This window comes from Capra hircus, chromosome 10 (genome assembly GCF_001704415.2).
Source record: "Capra hircus breed San Clemente chromosome 10, ASM170441v1, whole genome shotgun sequence".
In the NCBI taxonomy this organism is placed as follows: Eukaryota; Metazoa; Chordata; class Mammalia; order Artiodactyla; family Bovidae; genus Capra; species Capra hircus.
Genome location: NC_030817.1, coordinates 71270447 through 71294669, shown reverse-complemented (window position 1 = coordinate 71294669; position 24223 = coordinate 71270447).

The window sequence follows — 24223 nt, the reverse complement described above, 5'->3', positions numbered from 1 at the left end:
GAAAAGTTAAAATAGGCTGTATCAATTAAAGGCACATGACCACAGGTCACTGTATTCTACTTCCAGGTAGAGCTAAAGCCAATCTTTCCTTTTAAGGATATTAATGATGCAAGTATTCATCTGCACACCAAGCAAATTTGCTGCTGGCTTATATGTTTAATGAAAATTTCAGAATGAGGGTGAAATCTATGTCATTAGTAAAAACAAATTCTATAAAACACAGTCTTGTAAATGAGCTGTAGCTTTAAAAACATATACAATTGCCTATTCCAAAAAAGGACCTTCCCAAGATCAGATGCCTATTAAAAACCAGAAATGTTAGACATCTGTTGCTGTGTTTCATGAATGCAAAGACAGACATATATTAATACCATATGTGAAGGAATAGGATTCCAAAATCCAGCTTTGCTGGTATTTCCCAAAATCAGTTGCCTGGTTTATAGAATAAATATAAATAAAAGATAAATGTCTTAAAAAAAGAAAGAAAGAAACCTGCTCTTAAAAATTAAGCAATACTTCTATCAAATAAAATGTGTCTTTATATAGGCAACATATTGTAACAGGTTTTTACAAGTGGCTTCGTGAAGCAGATCACAGTTATCCACAATTATAAGTAAAGTACAATGTGTATTCAAAGGCAAATGCATGAGAAAATCCTACTAGTAAAAAGTGACTCCTGAGTCAGATGCTTGGGGTAGGGGGTGATGAAGACCAAAGCTGAAAGTGGATGTCATTTTGTTTATTATTCTAGCAGTTTCTGACCCTTCTTAAGTTCAAGGGTGATCAAAATTTGCCTCACAGAGCACAGTTTACTCTGGTACCCCCTCATAGGTCAATAGATGGAGTATCATTAACAAGCTGTAGTATTGACTCTGCCTGAGACCTCTCAGCTTGGATTGTGACTGAAAGTTCAGTGACTGGCAAACCAAAACAAAAAGTCTTCCAAAGACCGAAAGAAAGCCCCAAGCTTTGAGGAATGGCATTCATTCTTCTGACAGAATAACTACATCACCAATTCTTTCAGGACATAACGGGGAAAATATCAACCTTCTCATTCACAAGTTGCACTGGTGGTGGGGTTGGGGGGGTGGGATGTCACATTTAGTAATGAGAATTGGATCCTCTTAGGAGGAAAAAAAAAAAAGCAAAACATTTGAATTATCTTGGCAGTGGTCAAAATGAGGAAGTGGCTAAGGCACTATCCAATTTAGGAGAGCTCACTAACCTTGTAAAGCATTGATTAATCTAACTAATCTTGTGTAATCACATTGCTTCTGAAGTAATAACTAAGCCTATCTTTAAGAAAGGAGAGGGTGGCTTCCTTAATCAGTTTATAGCAATAATTTCCAAACAGGAAAATAGTCTTAAGGGGTAAATATCTCAGGGAGTAGACACAGTAACTAGATCTAGAGTCAGTAGAAGCAAGAAGTCTATACTCATGAAATTAAGGCCAATATATTACTAAGGGACTCTTCTGGAAATGAGACAAAAGGAGGAATCACTGCCTTCTTGGGGTGTGTGCAACGAGGTCTCTGAAGGAAAAGAGAAAATTTCATGAGAAAGCTTATGCCCTAAGGACTTTGAGACAATTCCATCTATTCCCAAGGACATGGAATATTTTCTACCATCATTGTGGAACTTATAGGAGAACATATTTGCAAAGAATCAGCAAAAGGATCACAGAAACAGTTTCACGCCAGTGCCCCAGGATCATTTTCATCAGGAGATGGGAAGTATGACTAAAGTTCTTTCAGTAGAAGTTCATACCAGGAAAGAATCATAAACTCTAATTATGGCTCAATGTGACCAAGTATACATGGCAAGTAGCAAAGACAGAAGTCAACCTGCTCTCCTTGGTTAATTTCACGTAGCTTTTCTTGACATGTTACACGATGTACAACTCAGCTTTTCAGTACTTACACTGAAGTAACAAACCTCTCAAATATCAGAGATTTATACCAACAAAACAGCGACTGCTTAGGTCAGATGTTGGCTGGAGATAGCTGACTATCTCTGCTCAGCAACTCTAGTCAGAGAAGTATCTTCTTTCTGGGTCTGTGCTGAAAGAGCCGTTTCTGTCGGAGGTAAGCCTTCTTGTTGCAGAGGGCTCACAGAACCCTGTGGTGGCTCTTAGGCCTCTGCTTTCGTTTCTTTGCCCAAGTGAGTCATATATGTCAACTACAAATTGGCACTTGTCAAGAGAATTGCCAGAAGCTGAACAACAAGGGCGTTTGCCATCTGCCTGGATGGAGGCTGAACCTTGTGCTGCTGCAGGTGTTCACCTTCAACGCCTCCTGAGGGAGTTCAGGATGGACTGAGGCACTCTGTGCTCCAGGGAATCTGGTGGGACCTGCCTTTAGATAGATATTTTCAGGAACTGATATCATAATCCCAAACCTTGCTTCTCTTCATATCTAGAAAAGCACTAAATCCCTTCATGATGACATCAGCTCCTCATGGCTGGCAGAAAACCTTTTGTAAAATGAGCAGCTAATTGTACTGAACTGCCCCTTCACCAAAATCTCATATATAATGACCTTCCCCCACTGCCTCTTTGGAGCAGTCTCTTAGAACTAACTGAGGTGCGGTCTCCCGGGCTGCAGGCCTCATTTTGCCCCCAATAAAACTTAACTCACAACTGTCATGTTGTGCGTCTTATTTAGTCAACATACAGCGGCATCTTCATAGCAGGTACTAAGGCTCACACAGCAATGGACAGGGATGAGTAATGCTTTCCCAAGGAGGAGAGAGAGTATTGGAATAGCAACACAATCTTCCACAATGGAAACTCTGGATGTGAACAAGAATCAGCTTGACTTTAACAACTGGACACACAAATTTCAAAACAATCTATGGGGATAGAGATGGGCAAATAAACAACCAAGATATTAGGAACAACTTAAAAAAATACTTTGAAACAAAGAAAATATCTGATGAATCTATAAGTAAGTCTTTCTTGATGTTAGAAATTATGTCAGTCAAAGGATACTTCTGAGAGGAAAGAAAGTTCAGGTAAGCTCAGACAAGTTCCAGTCACCAAGTCAGACCACTGACTTAACCTAGTCAGGTTGAGTGATATGGACTCCACAGTCCAGGCTAGGCTAATATTAAAAGAACAAAATATATAATAAAGACTTAATTAGCTATAACCGAATGAGTTGAAATATTGAATAAACATATTTTACTCTGCCTAAATTTCAGGTTTAAAAAAGCAAATAATAAAATATATTAAAGGAATTGGCATGTTGTCTTAGTTTATTAGAAATTCCCCTAAATTCCCTCCATCTACACTGCACTAGATGGTGGTGACCTAGGTGCGGGGTGGGGGCGGGAAATAGAAAGAAATGAAAATTCCCCAGTAACCATATGTATAATCTATATTACTTTAAAAGAGGAATTTAGATGCGGATCTACTTCAGAAAATTTGAAGCCACTTTTTAGGATTTTTTTTTTTTTTTTGGATGCTTATAAGGTCATGGCTCAGACGGCAAAGCGTCTGCCTGCCGTGAGGGAGACCCGGGTTCGATCCCTGGGTTGGGAAGATCCGCTGGAGAAGGAAATGGCAACCCACTCCAGTAATCTTGCCTGGAAAATTCCATGGACTGAGGGGCCTGGTGGGCTACAATCCATGGGGTCGCAAAGAGTTGGACACGACTGAGCAACTTCACTTCAAGGTCAATATTTTATTAATTTTTTTACTTTATTTTACTTTACAATACTGTATTGGTTTTGCCATACATCAACATGAATCCGCCACGGGTGTACACGTGTTCCCAATCCTGAACCCCCTCCCACCTCCCTCCCCATACCATCTCTCTAGGAATTATTTTTAAGCATTAGTTTTAACAGTTAATCAGAAAATGCAGTAAGCTACTCTTCCCTAGGGCTTCCCTGGTGGCTCAGTGGTAAAGAGCCTGCCTGCCAATGCAGGCGCCACAGGAAAAGCGGGTTCAGTCTCTGAGTCAGGATGATCCCCTGGGAAAGGAAATGGCAATGCACTCCAGTATTCTTGCCTGGGAAATCCCATGGAGAGAGGGAACCTGATGGGCTCCCGTCCTTGGGGTTACAGGAGTTGGACATAACTTAGTGACTAAACAACAACTCTGTTCCCTGAATTTCTAGTTAATCTAATTTTATGTTCTTAAATCCTAACAGAAAGAGGTTAGCATATACTCATACAAGTGTGAGAGAATTTATTATTTACATCAGTTATTTGGTCTTTCATTATTAGAAACCTCTTTGAAGTGAAGTGAAGTTGCTCAGTTGTGTCCGACTCTCTGCGACCCCATGGATTGTAGCCCACCAGGCTCCTCAGTCCATAGGATTTTCCAGGCAAGATTACTGGAGTGGGTTGCCATTTCCTTCTCCAGTGGATCTTCCCAACCCAGGGATCGAACCGGGGTCTCCCGCACGGGCAGGCAGACGCTTTACCGTCTGAGCCACCAGGGAGATCCTTACTTTAAGGATCTTTAAAGCTCTTTAAGACCTACCAAATGTGATAGTCTCAGTTTCCTAATTTGTAAAAGGAAATTAGGTCTTATGAGATAATTATGCAAAGGTTTAGAACAGTACCAGACACCAAGAAAATACTTGATAAATATTGGTTATTTTAAAAATAATTTATCCATCCATTTAACAAACATCACAGCTTGTTCTTACAGTCAGCTGGGCCAACTGTTGGCAGAGGCATGAACATAAATGAAAACTTGAACTGAATGTAAGAGAACTTTCTGTTCTCCTTGAAATTATCTTTTCTAAAAGCTCCTTTCTCAATGTCATAACGTTTATTAATCTGGACAACTGATAATTTCTCAACCTTAAGCAAAATGTTTTAAGAAAAGGATTATTAGGAAATCCTGCCAAATAGATACAAGTAAGAACTAAACCTTTTGTATAAATACCACTATAATTCCCTAGTGTCCTTTCTGGCAGATAACTGCTTCTAAACCCAATACTTTAAGAGCTGTTTATTTTCACTGAGAGAGAAAGTAATCATAAGCAGTAAAAGGCAAATGCATTTAACTAAAATTTAAGAAGCACATTTTTGTCTGAAGTGATTCATTCTTCTCTAAGCTAGAATAAATCGATGGACTATGTTGACTACCTACCTACTTTTATCAGAGGCACAATAAGAGGATTTTTTTTTTTACTTTTATTTTATTTTTTTTTATTTTTAGTTTTTTATTTTTTTAATTTTAAAATCTTTAATTCTTACATGCGTTCCCAAACATGATTTTAAGATGAATAAGGAAACATTTCTTCCTTCTGGAAGCTTCGAATCTAATCCAAGGGTTATTTTCTCATGTGCAAATTTCCAACTAGAGTAAAATTTAAATTACTTGCAGTTCTCTGAACCTTGCATGTTCTCTTAGAACCAGGGGTGCCCTGGTTAACTTGCTTTCTGAAAACAAATTAAAAACCTCTGGTTTTTAATGTTTGTCAATATCCATGATATACATACTCCCAGCATGGCTTTCAAACAATCAACAGTTGAACAAGAAGCTCTTAAAGCTCCTGACTATTTCACAGTAACTCTTGTGAGGCTGCACAGCCCAGCTCAGCATCCTACTGTTCCCACCTCTATGCCTTCTGCACTGACATAGCTTAAAACTCCCTTTTCCTTCCAGCCTGGATAATTTCTATACAAATGTTAAGCTCCTCCCTGCGCCCCCCTCACCCACCCCCATGCTTCCCTGGTGTCTCAGATGGTAAAGAATCCATCAGCCATGTGGGAGACCTTGTTCAATATCTGGGTTGGAAGATCCCCAGGAGAAGGGAACAGCTACCCACTCCAGTATTCTGGCCTGGAGGATCCCACCACAGAAGAGCCTGGCAGGCTACAGCCCATGGGGTCGCAAAGAATCAGACAGAACTGAGCGACCTTCACTTTCACTTTCATACCATTTGCTTCAGTATGTCTTCCCCAAATCATTTAGTCTGAGGGTTTTGTTTTCTTTCTTTATTCTTTATTTCTCCTTCAGGGCTCTGGACTCACCACAATACTTATCAACACTGTATTGAGAACAATTATGTGTGTTCCCAGCCTTTTCCAGGGAACTGTGTCAGAAACTTTTTACTTACCCTTAACTTCTCACTGCTTGGCACACTTCTTTCTAGTTAGATTACATCAACATGTGTATGGAAATTAACACCACGGGAGATGTACCATATACCACTGGAGTTCAAATAAGAGGGATAATGAACAATGATCAAGAAAACTCTCATGTGACAGATGACACTTGAGGATAGGTTTCAAAATGGGTAGAATTTCCATTAGTGGAGATTGGAAAGTGGGGAGAATGTTCTATGCAGAGAAAAGAGAATGAACACAAAGTCCCAGGATAAGGCTATGGGGCATCAGGGGACAAATGAATTGTCCAATAAGAGAGGATTGTCAGCTATTTGAGGGAAAGTTTAGTAGGAATCCAGTCTGCTTGGATTCAAAGGGTTGGGTAAGGAAACTGCATTTAATTTGATAACCAATGGGGAATTATATAATTAGATATAAACTTTAGAAAGTCTATCTGACCGGAGAGTGAAGGAGAGACTGTTACAAGGAAAGAAGAGGTATAGGAACATAAGAAAAATAAGGAAAATTTAAATTAGGGGTTTTTAACGAAGATGTAGGTTAGAAATGTTGAATTTGAGAGATGTAATGTAGCTAGAAATCACAGAGCAGAGGTACATCAGCCTCAACTCTTTTCCTTTCAAAAACAAATCAATAGTAAGCAGACAGATCAAACAACAGAAAGAGTGAAATTATATATATCCTTGGCCTTCAAATCATCTCTCTCCCTCTCTCTTTCAAGTTTAAAAAACCTTTAGCTCTGTGTCATCAATGAAAAATTCTTTCTCTACCACAGGGGTGGTAGTAATAATCAATATCACTGTCTTTACTTTCAATATTTCTGCCCAAGAAAATGTATATGCTTATTAATATGAGAGTGATTTTTATATTTTAAAAATGACATACAAACTGTCATGCTTTGCATGTTCCAAGTACTATGGAATAAACTTTTTCCATCAGTTCTTTAAGAGCATTATGTGGAATGAGATATCATTATATATTGGTGAATCTAAAAATAAGTTTATAAACAAAAATCAGAATCATGACTCCAACTCTAGGTTATAAAAGCCAGATGACATAAGTAGTAATTCTTCTGTAGCACACCATGTAATTACTAACAAACTCTTTTCCTTGACTTAATCATAAACTTGCTCTTCAATGCAAATCTATGTGCTTTGTTTTAATCTCTAATGAGTAGGCCACTTCTGAATTACGAAAATCCCAAAACAAGAGGTGCTCTATCTCAATTCTTACTACATCTTTAGAGACTATCAACGTAGGAAGGCTACCTTTCACAACGTTTTCTCTTGTCAATTATTTTAATTTTTCAAGTTTAGGATTATGACTAGCTCACAGACAATAATGGATGAGTTGAGGATGTCATAAAACTAAGATATATATCATGTGGATTTTTTTGGTAGGGGTATATATTAAATAAAAGGACTCTAATAAATCATTAAGGCCTAATGCCTTTACACAAATCACAAAACCCTAGATAAACAAAACTAAAGCCTGCTGGTACTTGGTGGTAGTATAATTTCTACCAGCTTCTTTATTTCCAGAGTAGAAAGAAAATGAGGATTATTGTGGGTCCCTCCTGGCCTAAAGCTTCTTCAGCTATCACCTGCTTTTTGACCTTACTTTGGTTCTATATCATATGTATAAAAATATTCATTATTCAATATGCCATATGGCACTGAAATGATTTTATATATCTGTTTTCTCTAAAAAAATGGGAGGTTGTCTTTTGTTTTTGTAGATCTCAATACCCTGAACAATGTAGAGCCTAGCACACAGTAGGGCCTCTATAGATGCTTGTCAAAATGAAGTAGTGTGTGCTCACATTGAATTTTTGCTGTTTCACATTTATGCATGTATAAAACACAGCCACTTTTGTAGACCAATTGCCCAAAGTCCTAGGGAAAAATATGGACCATTTCTTTATGAAACCATAAATGCTTATTAGTAAACTGGAGTTTATATAAAAGGCAACAACACAATGTGAAGTGTGGCAATATACAGACATCTTAATGCATAGCCTCGGTGTAGAAATTCTGAGGTTAATGCTGGATTTTAATATATGGATAAAACATCAATAAGAAAGAATGCACCAATATCTTTAAAATGCAATTAAAGATGTAACTGTGTCAAATTGCTGCAGTGAGCTCAAGTTAGATAACAGTGAAAATTTCAGTGTGTATCATCCTATCCAAAGGTCCTAGTATGAGGACAATCCTGAAGGCTATGCTTTTAATCACAAGAGATTGTGGTAGAGAAATGTTTTTCTATTAGGAGGACAAAAGCATAATAACTCTTTCCAACAGGGATGTTGTATATCAAGCCCAAGAAAAAACTCAAGGAATAAATTGGACAGTTAATTCAGTAAATGCACACCTGCTGAAAAGATGAGTAGCCATAGAAGCAAGTATGTAAAGATACTACCTCCTAAATAGGTTTTGAGGTTTCCAGTAGGCAATACAGTAGATAGTATTTCCCTTACAATTGGGCCAACAGGGTAACTAACTGCTTATCCTATTAAGAAGACAACCGTGCTATCCAAAGGTTACTATTCAGGGGGAGATGGAGGAGAGGAAAGGAGCCCCCTTCTGGTTTGCACTTCTATAGGACTATTCATTTGTGTAAGACCCAGTTACTCATTCAAAGCTAGTATTCAAATCACCATTTTTAATTATAACTGTTGGCTGTAGTGAATAATCTGTGGATGGTTTTGAGTTGCTGCCAAAGACATATTTCCAGGAGACAGGGGAATGAGGGAGCAAAAAATAAGCTTTATGGGAAGAGAAGCTCTTTTCCCATAAATGATAAATCAATCCATTATATTTGTGATAATCAATGCCCTGGATCCTCTTCATGTCATGGTGGGAAGAAGGAAAACCTTAGTGGCTAATCATTATTAATTCATTCACGGCACTAATATTAATCATGAAGAGCTAATGTGATATTAATGTGACTGTAATACAGGCTTCAACAAGAATTTCACTCCAGAATAGAAACAGTATAGATTTTGTTTTCTAACTTAGTTACCTAACAAGTGCTTTTTAAAGATTTTAAGGGAAGAAGGAAACATCTGACACGCTCTCGACCTGAGTCTGGAACCAGGGGGAATTATACTGAGGGTTCACTCATAAATTTTCTGGTTGGCATAAGGGTTGTCGGAGTCAGTCAGCACTTCTGACACTGAAATGTTCTTCCAGGAAATACGTATTGCTGACTGCTGCGGCAGCAGTCGCAGCCCAGTCAGGTTTCTCGGAATAGAATCTAATCCCTAATGGTGCCTGTCATTTCTTGAAAGGAGTTCGAGGGGGATGAACAAGTAGGGCAATAAAGCCTGACTTCCAATTTTGAATTTAAGAACCTTTTCTGGAATGACTTTAGTGCAGTCTCTTCAAATGTGTAATAGGATTCACTTCTGAAAAGGCAAAAACCATCTCAATTCAATAGAGTCAGTGCTTCAGAAATCAAGGAAAACGTGATCAATGTCCATTCCTGCTGTCTTAGCCCTAGGGCAGGCCACCATCTTATTGGAAAAACTCAACAGCTGGGTGATCTGGCAAACACTTGGGGCGGTAGAAGTGAATAAGGCCCAACACAATCTGACTCACCTCACTGATCTCTTACTGCTTGCATTAAAGGAGCAGCTAAGGACTCCTCACATGAATCACATTGTTTCTCGCCTCCTTGCTTTATTCATGCCAACTTCTCTGCCTAGAACCCCCTTCTTTCCCATCCACAGACTAGCTTCCTCCTCCTATTTTAAAATTCCAGTCCAGCATCCCTCCCTCCAGGAAGTCTTCTCTGCTACTTCCTTCCCCGACTCAGTTCTATGCTTGCTGAAATTTCTGGGTGCACGTTTATTGGAATGTCTCACTACATAGTTCAAATGACCATTTTTCCATTCTTCCCCTAAACATGAATTACTCAACACTTAGGTGTATTTCTTATTTATTCTTTCTAACCTCAGCACTTAACTGAACACCTGCCACATAGTAGAGAACTCAAAAATGTTAAATGAGCAAATTACTTGAATACATGAACAAGTATGTTAACAATATGTTTGAACATAAATCTTTCATTTTAAGATTTATGTCATACCAGGCACATCAGTAAGAGCTCACATAATATTTTCCAGCATACGTCTTCAATCTGTTGACTGGTTTACAATTTCTTCATCTTTTTTTCTTAGTAATCCCTAATGTCACCCTTTTTCTAATTCAGACAAGTCTCCGCAGCCCAGTGTAAGGTTACACTACTATTCACTTCATCTTTTCTTCTGATGGTTATGTTTGGGAGAAAAAATCTTATGGATGTTTTTCTTCCTGATTTAATATATTTCTCCATCTACAAAACTGAAAAACTAATAATAATTAGAACTAAGTCTTGTGACATGGTGTGACAGAGCAGAGGGGTTGCTATAAAGTCACGCTGCTAAACATCAGGCCTCTTCCTTTCTCATATCTCTGATGGATTTTGATATATTTTGGAAAAAATGGAAGGAGGGATAAAAGAGAGGGATAAAATATTTTTCTCCTTTGGGTTAGTGTTCTCCTAATTTTCGATTATATGTGTGTATAACTTCCCACAAGTTTATAATTTCATGGATCCTCTTTAGGCTCCTCAAATTTGACACCTCTAAAAAACTGGAGATCCTCACACACTTTCCTCTGTTCCCTACGAAAGTCACTCATGGTGGCACTGTCTCAGTGATGGAAGGCTAGAGGTCTCAGTCCATCATGGCCTCCTTTCAGTTCCTAAGTGTGCGCATCTGGAGTGCTATCACTTCCACTTTCAAAATCCCTTTTGAATATTTCCTTTCTTTCCCACCTCCAGGGCCTCTGTCTTCTCATTTGCCATTCACCTTATGCAGTAGCTCCTGAACTAGCCCTGCCTTCCAGGCTCCCCTCCCTCTTTCATGTCCTCCCCACTTAAAAACACTTATTTAATTACATCACGCCCCTGCTTAGGACCTTTAAGCTCAGTATAGGATTAACTCTGAAGTCCTTAGGGTAATACTCATGGTCTTTTCCAATCCATCCCCCAAACACACTTCCAAGTTCATATCATGGCGTTGAAACTCATTCTCTTTCCTCTGGTCACATTTGGAATTTCAGAAGTTTATACTGGCTCAGTGGTAAAGAATCTGCCTGCCAGTATAGGAGACAAAGTTTGACCTCTGGGTGGGGAAGAACCCATGGAGAAGGAAATGGAAACCCACTCCAGTATTCTCGCCTGGAAAAATCCCATGGACAGAGAGATAGGCTATAGCGGAAGGCTATAGTCACCAAAGAGTCAGGCATGACTCAGTGACTCAACAACAACAAATAACAAAAGTTTATACTGAGGATGGTCTGGGAAGGCAGGAATTAAGTATTTGTAAAGGGCCAAAGGTTATACTGGGTCTTGTATGTGTTGTCTCCTCCTATTCTACAAGAACTCCATGAAGAGGCTAATAACTTCTTCTATTTTAAAAATGAAACAACAACAGCAACAAACCATGGCCCAGAAGAGTTCCAATCCACGTTTCCTAAATGATTGAGGCGGCATTCGACCTGAGACCCACCTGCCTCTACCGTCTTTCCGCGATACCAGGCTGACTGGCGTTCCTCAGAAGTGCTTTTTGTCTGCACTTGTATGCTCTTTCCAAGGGGATTTTCTTCTTTCTGTAATATCTCTTCCTATTCTACCTGTTAATCTGTTTATATTTAGCTTTTAGCACCTATATTTCATATAATTCTTTTAATGAAATTTGCTTATTTTCTTTTCTCTCTTGATGCTTCACACATAAATCTGTCCTATTGCTTATTCAATTGCAATTGTAATTACCAAACTGTGCCATTTTCAATGTCAAGGAGAACATCTTACAAACATTTATTTGGAATCCCATACCTTATATAAACATATGGCGCGTAAGAGCTTTAAACATACTTTAAGGTAAGTGTGAGTGAATGAGTGTGTTTCTAAAATGAAGGTATGAGGTTAATATCTTTCTCTGAAAATTCGGATGTAAAAGACACATAAATTTCATTTATTACATTTCTAAACCAATTTTTGATCATATTAAATCTTCCTCCAAGTCTCCATCCCACTGGACTGACAATAAATTTAATTTTGTCATTTTGGAAGTCCTCAAATCTACAAATTTTATGAGGTGCATGAAAGTTGGCAAACAGAATAAAAACTCTTTTTTTAAACTCTGTTATGGCTGCCTTAGGTTTTTCCACTGTTCAACCTACATGTCCCTGCGGACAGGTCATTCTGCTAAATTGTGTCAAGCCTCAGCAGAGCAACTTTCCTGAGGCTGAGAAATCTAGTACCTGGAGTCAGGCACTGTATGCAGGACTTGGTCATCCCCCTCTGAGTTTCTGTCCCTGCAGAATACTTGTTCTTGGGGAATATACACGCTCTCTACCTACTTTCACAGCCCATCTCCTCCCCAGTCAAGCTAGAACTTGCCTCTACCACTCCCCTCAACGTAACCCTTTCATAGACTTAATGAACTGACACTTTCAGAAAAAGAAAAAAACAAGCAAGAGTCAAGTTTTGTTCAGCTGACTTCTGCTTTAGACCCAGAACGCAATCACTGAATGAAGCAAGCAAACACAGAGGCCTTAGCTACTTTCTTTAAATGAGAATAGGGAAAAGGGAATAGATGTTTGAGAGCACTTATTCTTTCTTATTCCTCTCAACTGTGAAAGCACAAGTTCATATCTTAAAAACTTATCTTGCCATAATGTCTATATACTTGTTTTAGATATTATGGTGTATATCAGTTGAGGGGGAATGGCTGTCTAGTGTATTAGTTTAAACTTGAACTCTGGAGCCAGTGCTTTAGATTCAAATTCCTGTTCTATTACTTAACTAGCTTATCTGTGTCTTTATTCACCTACTTATAAAATACAAATAATAACAGCACCTTCTTCATGAGGCTGTATGACTGCTAAATTAGTTCATGTATGCAAAGGCCTTACAATAATGCCTGGCACATAGTTAGTTCCATATATGGGTAAGTCAACACTTCTGTCACTGTATTCTTTAGGTACCTAATCCAGTATTTTGTCTCAAGACATTTTATCTCTGATAGCTCTTCTAAATACCAGTTCAAATTTCCAAATGGATGCTGAAACTATTTCTAAGTGTTTGCTGACATTGAAACTCACATATTAAAACCAAAACTATCATTCCATCCAAACAAACTCTATTCTCATTTACTTTATTTTTTTACTTTTCCAAGGCTTTTTTCAAAGCAAGTCAGTGAATCCTACTGAATCTCTAATCACTTTCATTTTCACCATCACCATTAGTTGAGACCTAATTACAGTAAGCCCTCAGTATTGCTGGGTTCCACGTCCAAGACTCAACCACAGATATAAAACATTCAGATAAAAGTCCAGAAAGTTCCAAAAAGCAAAACTTGAATTTGCCAGCCTGGCAACAATTTACATAGTATTTACAGTGTATTTACAACTATTTACATACCATTTACATCATATTAGGTATAAGTAATCTAGAGATGATTTAAAGTATACAGGAGGATGTGTGTAGGTTATATGCAAATACTATGCTATTTTATTTAAGGGACTTGAGCATCAACACATTTTGGTATTTGAGGGGTCTTGGCGCCAATCCTATATGGATGTAGAGGGATGACTATACATACATATCAGATGAAACAATATATGATTTCTTCTAATTAGAAAGTATTTCAAAATGAATGAAAATAAAAACACAATATTATCAATTTGTAGGATGTCATTTAAACAGTACTGAGGGAAAACATATAACATAAATACCTATATTCTAAAAAAAGAACACTCTCAAATTAACGATTGCATCTTTAATAAATTATAAAAAGAGAAACACAAAAGGCCTAGAAAAGTCAAAACAATCTTAATAAAGAACAGAGCTAGAGGAATTTAAAAAAAATACAACATACTAGGGAATAAAATGAAGAAAAAGCCAACTTACAGATGTAAAGGACAAACATGGTTATCAGTAGGGAGAAGAAAGGAGGGGCAGTATAGGACTAGGGGGAAAAAAGAGTTATTATGAGATTACATGAAATCATCTGTGTGAAACTTCTGAAAACTGTAAAGCATTATAGAATTTAAAGAATCTTTTATTCAGTTAAAAAACCGTTAAAATAAAAACAAAGTTAAACCAAAGAGGAGATAAGTGATAATAGAGATCAGAACATAAATCAATTAAATAGAAAACAAAAACATCAATGAAACCAAATTCTCTTTCTGTGGGATCAACAAAAGTGATAAACTTTGAGTCAACAGGAGTAAAAGAGAGAAGCACAAATGACCATATCAAGAATGAGAGAATGATCTTCACTACGTATTAGACATTAAACTGATACAAAGGAAAGGCTGTGAATAATTCTATGCCAATAAATTCAATAATTCAGAGGAAATGAACAAATTATTTGAAAAGTACAAACTACCAAAGCTCATACAAGAAGAAATAGATAACCTGAACACCTGTATATCCATTAAGAAATTGATTTTTCTGTTTAAAATATTTTTTTCTCAAGAAAATTTCAGGTCCAGATGGCTTCACTGATGAATTCTATCAAATATTTAAGGGAGAGAAAAATACCACTTCTACACAAATTCTTCAAGAATATTGAAGGAATGCTTCCTAGCTTATTTTATGAGTCTATCACTGCCCCTATATCAAAACCAGAAAGAAACACTATGAGAAAAGAAAACTATAACTTCATTTACATAAAGGTATGTTTAAAATTACATAGATCTAAAATTACAAAGATGCTTACTGCTTGGAAGAAAAGTTATGATCAACCTAGAGAGCATATTCAAAAGCAGAGACATTACTTTGCCAACAAAGGTCCATCTAGTCAAGGCTATGGTTTTTCCAGTGGTCATGTATGGATGCAAGACTTGGACTGTGAAGAAAGCTGACCACTGAAGAACTGATGCTTTTGAACTGTGGTGTTGGAGAAGACTCTTGAGAGTCCCTTGGACTGCAAGGAGATCCAAACAGTCCACTCTAAAGGAGATCAGCCCTGGGTGTTCTTTGGAAGGACTGATGCTAAAGTTGAAACTCCGGTACTTTGCCACCTCATGTGAAGAGTTGACTCATTGGAAAAGACTCTGATGCTGGGAGGGATTGGGGGCAGGAGGAGAAGGGGACGACCGAGGATGAGATGGCTGGATGGAATCACCGACTCGATGGATGTGAGTCTGAGTGAACTCTGGGAATTGGTGATGGACAGGGAGGCCTGGCGTGCTGTGATTCATGGGGTCGCAAAGAGTCGGACACAACTGAGTGACTGAACTGAACTGAAAATTACAAAGATATAAAAATATTCTAAACACAAATTAAGCAAGTCAAATCCAAAAAAAGTATAAAGGGGATAAAATGAATCATGAAATGTAGGGTTTATTTCAGGAATGCAAGTGTGGTTTAATACTCAAAAAAAATCAACATAATCTACTGTATTAACAGGCTAAACGTGAAAAACTACTATGATCTTCTTATTAGGCATAGAAAAAGCATTGAAAAAAATTTCCCTTGTGGCTCAGCTGGTAAAGAATCTGCCTGCAGTGTGGGAAACCTAGGTTCGATCCCTGGGTTGGGAAGATCCTCCAGAGAAGGGAAAGGCTACTCACTCCAGTATTCTGTCCTGGAGAATTCCATGGACTGTATAGTCCATAGGGTGACAAAGAGTCAGACATGATGTAGCGATGTTCACTTCACTTCACTGCTACCACCAACATACCACTTAGCGGTGGGAAACTGTGCTTTCCCACTTAACTTAGGAACAAGACAAGAATGTCTTTTTCAACTTTATTCAACATTCTCTTAGAGGTTCTAGCTAGTATAACAAGGAAAGAAAAGGCATCTAGATTGGAAAGGGAGCAGTAACACTGGCTTTATTCACAGATGACATGATTTCCTATGTAAAAAATCCACTGGAATCTATAAGAAGGCTACTAGAACCATTAAGTGAGTAGAGCAAAGTGATAGTGTACAAGATCAATATTCAAGTATCAATTTTATTTTTAGGTATTAAGAACAAACAATTGGAAATTAAATTTTGTAAACTACCATTTACAATTGCATCAAAAACATAAAATATGTAAGGATAATTCAACCAAAAATGTGCACAATCTGTAGCCTGAAAATTACAAAATGTCACTGACAGAAAGTAAAGGTGATGTAATTAATTAGAGAAATTTACCTTGCTTATGGATAGGAAAATGTAATCTCACCAAGATATCAAATCTCCCCAAACTGATCCACAGATTATCTAGACAGTCATGACTATTCTAACTTGCCTTTGACAAGGATACCCATGTCATGAACATGCATCTGTCAAAATATACACTTTAAATTTGTGAAACTTCTTTACAAGGGCTTCCCTGGTAGCTCAGCTGGTAAAGAATCTACCTGCAATGCAGGAGACTCCAGTTCAATTTCTGGGTCAGGAAGATCCCCTGGAGAAGGGATAGGCTACCCACTCCAGCCTTCTGGCCTGGAGAATTCCATGGGCTGTGTAGTCCACAGGGTTGCAGAGTTGGACACGACTGAGTGACTTTCACTTCACTTCTTTACAAGTCACTAATAACCTTAATAAAGCCGTTTAAAAAATTACAAAAACCTCTCCAATGGCTCTCCATACTTCTCATGTGATAAAATGCAAGGTTTTTAGTGGGAAAAAAAAAATGGGCTTTAAGGTTTTCCTACCAGCTAAATCACTTTCACTTCTTTGAGTATGGGTTCTCCCATCTGTAGAGCAGACATAATGTCTGGCTGAAATGATTGTTATAAGTAATTATAACATCGTATTTAAAGTGTCTAGGATAGTAAATGATATCTAGTTTTTAAAATACCTTAAATGCGAGGTAACAAGTGTAAACAATCCTCAGCGATTGCCTTAGAGACCTGTCACTATTTAAAAAGAAGAGACTAGGGCATAAAAGAACTACTGTACATTCCTTAGTTCACGTTCTGCCTAGGGCTCATTCTGAGTTTATGTCCCTTAATAATTTATAGACCCTTATGCTACATACAATTTTAAAACTTGTGAATGATCACAATGAAGTCCATGATTTGGTAACAATACCTGAACTTTCATACCCTTTCCTAGGCAAGTGTTTGTTCACAAAATTACAACCTTATCTATTGAGAGGTAATTCTTGCCATCGACTTTTTTAAAAAATGTATGACTCTCAACCTAAAACAAATTTGATAGACCATAAACGCCATTTGAAATATACAGTTTTTCTTTAAAACTTAACATGTATCTCTGAACTTCAGCAGTTGAGTGTAACTAGGTTTACGACTATGGGCAAGTCCATAACATTTCTAGATCTCTGTTTCTTCATTTTCATAGAGCAAGGCTTGGATTATATGACTTCCAAGATCTTTTTCTGCTTTCAAAATGAATTGCTGGGATAATATATGACGAATTATTTGAATTCTTGAGGATTATGAATTAATCTTGGATATTTTGAAGCATATTGTTGAATATTTAATTTTATAACGATCATTAAAATACATCTGTGTTTTATCACAGAGCATTATTACAAGCTTATGGAGATATTTTCTTTTTTGGATAATTTGGATCAGCAGAAAATTCAGAGCTCTCAAAATTGGAGAAAGACTGGTTCCACTGATACCACCGCCATAAAGTCTGAAGAATATCATTGTTTTAAAATAAATGTCAGTGAGAAGGGCCAAAGAGTGGTATGGATTGGATTATATTATAGTTACATTAATTGCTTTTTTATTTTTCAAGTATACACACTGAAAGATAGAAAATATTTCTTTAGCTTGTTGTACTTGGAATATTTACTTCAGAATACTCAGTTTTACTCTATCTCAGAAGATGACAGAATAAAGCATATTCATATTAAAGCTGGATTTCTCAATAGCCTGCAATTTATTTTGAGTTACAAATTTTGGAAAAGAAAAAGAACATTGGTAAATAGGATTGATTTGTGTGTGTGTGCACATTTGGGTGTTACTGCCAAGATTTTAAAAGAAAAATAATAGCCAATAAAATAGGCAATTTTGTTGTCCTACCTAAGGTTTTTTGTCTCATACCTAAGGTTTTATCTTTAAAAAGCCATTGTTCTTTGTCTACTTGCCTAATACATGTATGTGTGTATGTTCTGGTAAAAGCTGTAAATATGCTTTGCTGAATATAATGCTATAGGAATTCACAACAGAAAATTTAGACATAATGGTGTCTCTACTACTTTGAGAACAATATCAGGGATAATGAACTTGCATATTAGTAAACAAAAATACTCCTGTACTTCTACATATCCACATTTGTATGTGGTGTGTGTATATATATATATATATATAGAGAGAGAGAGAGAGAGAGAGAGAGAGGCACACAGACACATACATACACTGAGAATATTTTAAAAGAAACTTGTCAAAATCACAATAGAAGTTGAAGAGAGCACTCACAAAATTTCCAAATCTCTGGATAATACCCAGAATAATTTTTTTAAGAAATGGAAAAATAATTATAAAACATATTGTGTTAATAAATCAGAAAAGGCGCTTGAAATAATCTCATAAAATGTTATAGCTTAAATAATGCCCTTCATCAGTATTCTTTGTTTAACATTTTATGTTTATTGATAAATGAAGATGCATTTAAATAATTCAAAGAAAACATTAGCTGCAAGCAAGGAATTAATAATTGATAGGACTGGAAGGACTCTTTTCACTTGGGAAATAGATAATATTAGCTTAATGTGGGGCTGTAGGAACAGAGGAAATGTAATGGATCTGCCTGCTTTAAACTGATGATGGTTATTGTGGTCTAAAAGTTGCTACAAAGGCAAAAGCGGGACAGCTCGGCAAGGGCAATAGATTTCACTCATAGGAGCTGACAGTGCAAATTGCGGTCTGATGTGTCAGATTTATACATGGGAGGAGACCTAATGATCATGACATAGACTAAGGAGATAAGAAAAAAAATAAAATGCGAGTTAAACATAATTGGAAAATGGAAAGAAAAAACCCTTTGAACATAACATGATGTTAAAAATAAGAAAAGATTTTACTTTTCTCTATCACTATGTTTGAGGATGGAGGCCAGTTAGAATGTAGCTACCTTGCTTTTGATCAGAAACACCCATCATAAGGTTTGAGTTAGATTCTCATGGCAACTCAGGCAGGGGCTCCAGCTGCACATGAGCAATGCCAGCATCTTTGGAGGGTCATGAGAGAAGAACACCCTCAGAGAGAAGAGGCACATATGTTGGCTATTTTCATCTCACCTGTATTTGTCCTTCTCCAAATATTAAAGAAAACTGAGTCATACACATCTGGGAGCTCCAGAGGCCATTAATTTTGCTCAGTCTTCTCCCTCTCCTCTTCCACTCCCACTCTCCTGGAGAGAGAGTTATTTCTGAGTGTGCCCAGGTAAAGTTCAGATTACTCCCTGGTAAATTCATCTTTTCCATTGGGAAGGACGCCTCAATTTTCTAATCTGGCATAATTTAAATGTCTGTCTTTAACAGTTATATTTAACCCATCTTGGCCCAAAAAGACCTCTAAATACAATCAGTCATTTCAGAAATCATCCCTCAAATTTGTCACTTTTGCTTTAGAACATTAATTTCCAAAAAAGGCAAATTTGGAATTAGTTTCAAAAAAATTATCTCTTTGCTAAAATTTCAGCCACTTACAAAGTCTATGATGTGGAATTTCAAGTTTTTATACATACTCAAATTTAAGGCAACAACTATACATATTTTGATTAAATCTTAAAGATCAACATCCTTCTCTTCTCATTCCCACTCTTCACACAAAACTCAGAAAAGAAACCATATAAAGAAAAGAAGGGCAAAATAAATCTATATTTTTCCCCAAAGTTCAGTTTCTTCATTTGAAAAGGAAAAAGAAGTAGAATAAAGTCATATCCTCAGATACCTCTCCAGGCCTCAGGCAGGCTACATAAAAGGGTGAAGTGAGCTAGATGAAGAGGGAAAACCAAAATGAAGAAAGAGTGAGCAACTCATGTTACATAGGAGCTCTAAGTTATTGCCATGCACAAATATGGATTAAGTATTGCAATGTATTCGATTTTCAAGAGAAACAAGAAATGTGATTTTTATTTTCTGTATGGCATCTCACAAGCTTGAAATGTGAGACCAAATTCAAATAACTTGCTTGAACTGGTCCATGTTATACAGAGCAAACAGACATGCCAGCATGACCATAAGTCCAGGGAGTGAATCCAGCCAGGAACTCTGGTGCATATTGAAGGGCCCTCTTGCCTTCTCATTTAGGCATGAACTCACTTCCACTAGAAGTCTCTCATTTGTGCAGACTAAAATCTATCATTTTCATCCTTGCTTTATTTTGGAAGCCAGTTTTCCTGTGGTCAGCAGACACCAGGCTAATTAGAACTTTATGAGACATTGCATTTTCAAAATTTTTCTTAAAATTAAGTTTTAAACTGATTATGAAGAATATATGCTCAGTGTTGAAAGCCTAGAAATTATCCATAACTCCACCATCTCAGAGCAACCACTGTTAGTAGTTTAGTGTATTGCTTTTTCTTTTACTTTCCTATATATGTGCATTAAGTTTTTGTATATACTCAATTCTATCAAATCCTGGGTCAGGAAGATCCTCTGGAAAAGGGATAGGCTACCCTGGACATCCCTGGTGGCTCAGATGGTAAAGAATCTGCCTGCTATGCAGGAGACCTGGATTTGATCCATGGGTTTGGAAGATTTCCTGGAAGAGGGCATGGCAACCCAGTCTAGTATTCTTTCCTGGAAAATTCCCAGGGACAGAGGAGCCTGGTGGGATTCAATCCATGGGGTCGCAAAGAGTTGGACATGACTGAGCAATTAAGCACAGCACACAGCAAGGAAACAACTATACATTACATAATTTCTTTTGCTTAAATCTTACAGATTTAACTTATAGTATATAGTAACTAAAATCATAATGTATATTTAGTTCTGTTGCAACACTATTTTTCAATGTTATGAGTTCTGGTATACATACTAAAAGCACTTTTAGAAAAGGATATTACTGATTGCATAGCTTTTTAAAATTTTTCTAAGACCTAGATTTGATTCCTTAATAATTGGAATTGAAATAACTGAAATACTACTCAGACATAAAATAGAATAAAATTAATAGTTACAAAGACATTAATTGACTCAGAAGGTATTATGCTTAGTGAAATGAGTCAGAAAAATACTGCATGATATCACATATGGAACTAAAAAAATTAAGCTAGCAAACTTCACAAAAAGAAACAGACTCACAGATATAGAGAACAAGAGATAGGCAAGATAGAGGCAAGAGATTAAAGTATAAACTCACTGCAGATGGTGACTGCAGCCAGGAAATTAAAAGATGCTTGCTCCTTGGAAGAAAAGTTATGACCAACCTAGACAGCATATTAAAGAGCAGAGATGTTACTTTGCCAACAAAGGTCTGTCTAGTCGAGGCTATGGTAGTTCCAGTAGTCATGTATGGATGTGAGAGTTGGACTATAAAGAAAGCTGAATGCCGAAGAATTGATGCTTTTGAACTGTTGTGTTGGAGAAGACTCTTGAGCCCTTGGACTGCAAGGAGATCCAACCAGTCCATCTTAAAGGAAATCAGTCCTGAATATTCATTGGAAGAACTTACACTGAATCTGAAACTCCAATACTTTGGCCACCTGATTCAAAGAACTGATTCATTTGAAAAGACCCTGACGCTGGGAAAGATTGAAGGCAGGAGGAGAAGGGGATGACAGAGGATGAGATGGTTGGATGGCATCACTGACTTAATGGACATGAGTTTGAGTAAACTCCAGGAGTTGGTGATGGACAGGGAAACCTGGCGTGCTGTGGTCCATGGGGTTGCAAAGAGTCAGACATGACTGAGTGACTAAATTGAACTGAACTACATATAAAGTAGTAGGCTTCCCTGGTGGTGCAGAGGTTAAAGCGTCTGCCTACAATGTGGGAGACCTGGGATCAATCCCTGGGTCGGCAAGATCCCCTGGAGAAGGAAATGGCAACCCACTCCAGTATTCTTGCCTGGAGAATCCCGTGGATGAAGGAGCTTGGTGGGCTACAGTCCACGGGTTGCAAAGAGTCGGACATGACTGAGTGACTTCACTCACTTTCACTACATATAAAATAAATAAACTGCATGGATATATTATAAGGTACAAGGAACATACCAATATTTTATAACTATAAATGGAGTATAATCTTTAAATATTGGGAATCACTATGTTGTACACTTCAAATTTATATAATATTGTACATCAATTCTACCTGCACTAAAAAATATTCTCCTAAAACCTAGATCTGATATCTAAATAATTATCTTTGTTGAGGCCAATAAGTTTTATGCTAACCAATGAGAAAGCAAGTTAGAATTGGTGTAGGTCATTATGGCATGTTATGGACAACCAGCTTACAGATGTACAGGACAAATTTAAGATCAATTAGGGAGCAATGACAAAGAATGCTCAAACTACCAAACAATTGCATTCATTTCTCATGCTAGCAAGGTTATGCTCAAAACCCAAGTTAGGCTTAAGTACATGAACTGGGCATTTCCAAATGTACAAGCTGGATTTAGAAAAGGCAGAGGAGCCAGAGGTCAAATTGCCAACATCCGCTGGATCATAAAAAAGCAAGATAATTCCAGAAAAACATCTGCTTCATTGACTACTTTAAAGCCTTTGACTGTGTGGATTGCAACAAACTGTGGAAAATTCTTAAAAGGGATGGGAATACCAGACCACCTTACCTGTCTCCTGAGAAACCAGTATGCAGGTCAAGAAGCAACAGTTAGAACCAAAAATGGAACAATAGACTGGTTCCAAATTGGGAAAGGAGTATGTCAAGGCTGTATACTGTCACCCTGCTTATTTAACTTATATGCAGAGTACATCATGTGAAATGCTGGCATGGATGAAGCACAAGTTGGAATCAAGACTGCCAGGAGAAATATCAACCTCAGATATGCAGATAATACCATGCTTATGGCAGAAAGTGAAGAGGAACTAAAAAGCCTCTTGATAAAAGTAACAGAGGAGAGTGAAAATTCTGGTTTAAAACTCAACATTCAAAAATCTAAGATCATGGCATCTGGTCCTATCACTTTATAGCAAATAGAAGAGGAAAAAGTGGAAACAGTGACAAACTTTATTTTCTTAGGCTCCAAAATCACTGTGGATGGTGACTGCAGCCATGAAAAAAGATGCTTGCTCCTTGGAAGAAAAGCTATGACAAACCTAGACAGTGTATTAAAAAGCAGAGATATTACTTTGCCAACAGACATCCACACAGTCAAAGCTATGGTTTTTCCAGTAATCATGTATGGATGTGAGAGTTGGACCATAAAGAAGGCTGAGCACCCAAGAACTGATGCTTTCAAACTGTGGTGTTGGAGAAGACTCTTGAGACTCCTTTGGATTTCAAGGAGATCAAACCAGTCAGTCCTAAAGGGAATCAGTCCTGAATATTCATTGGAAGGACTGATGATGAAGTTGAAACTCCAATATTTTGGCTAACCCAGATGCAAAGAACCAACTCATTGGAAATGACCCTGATGCTGGGAAAGATCGATAGCAGGAAGAGAAGGGAATAACAGAGGATGAGATGGTTGGACGGCAAGACCAACTCAATGCACATAGGTTTTGAGCAAGCTCCAGGTGATGGTGAGGGACAGGGAAGCCTGGCATGTTGCAGTCCATGGGGTCACAAAGGATTGGACATGGCTGAGCGATGAACACAGAAGGAGATCACTATTGGCTACTCATCTCCATCCTGAGCTTTCCTGTTTCTTAGTAATATGTTTATTGACTGACCGATTCTTTAATCCATACATACTTTCATTTTTATGGCTTTATTTTTAATCTCGCTTTTGGTGTTCTAGATGCTGCACTATGTTCTAGCAATACAGATACAAATATGACACAAACCCAAACTCTCATTAACTTTTTTAATAGGGGACACAGTTCAGGAAATGTATGACTAAAATCCCATATAAATACTAGAAGTGAAGACCTCAGAGGCTTAAAGATTTCATTCTTTTTCCTTTGATATATATTTTTAAGCTGTAAATGCAAATCTTTAATTTTTTACTCTCTAGTTACTAGTTTTGAAATTTACT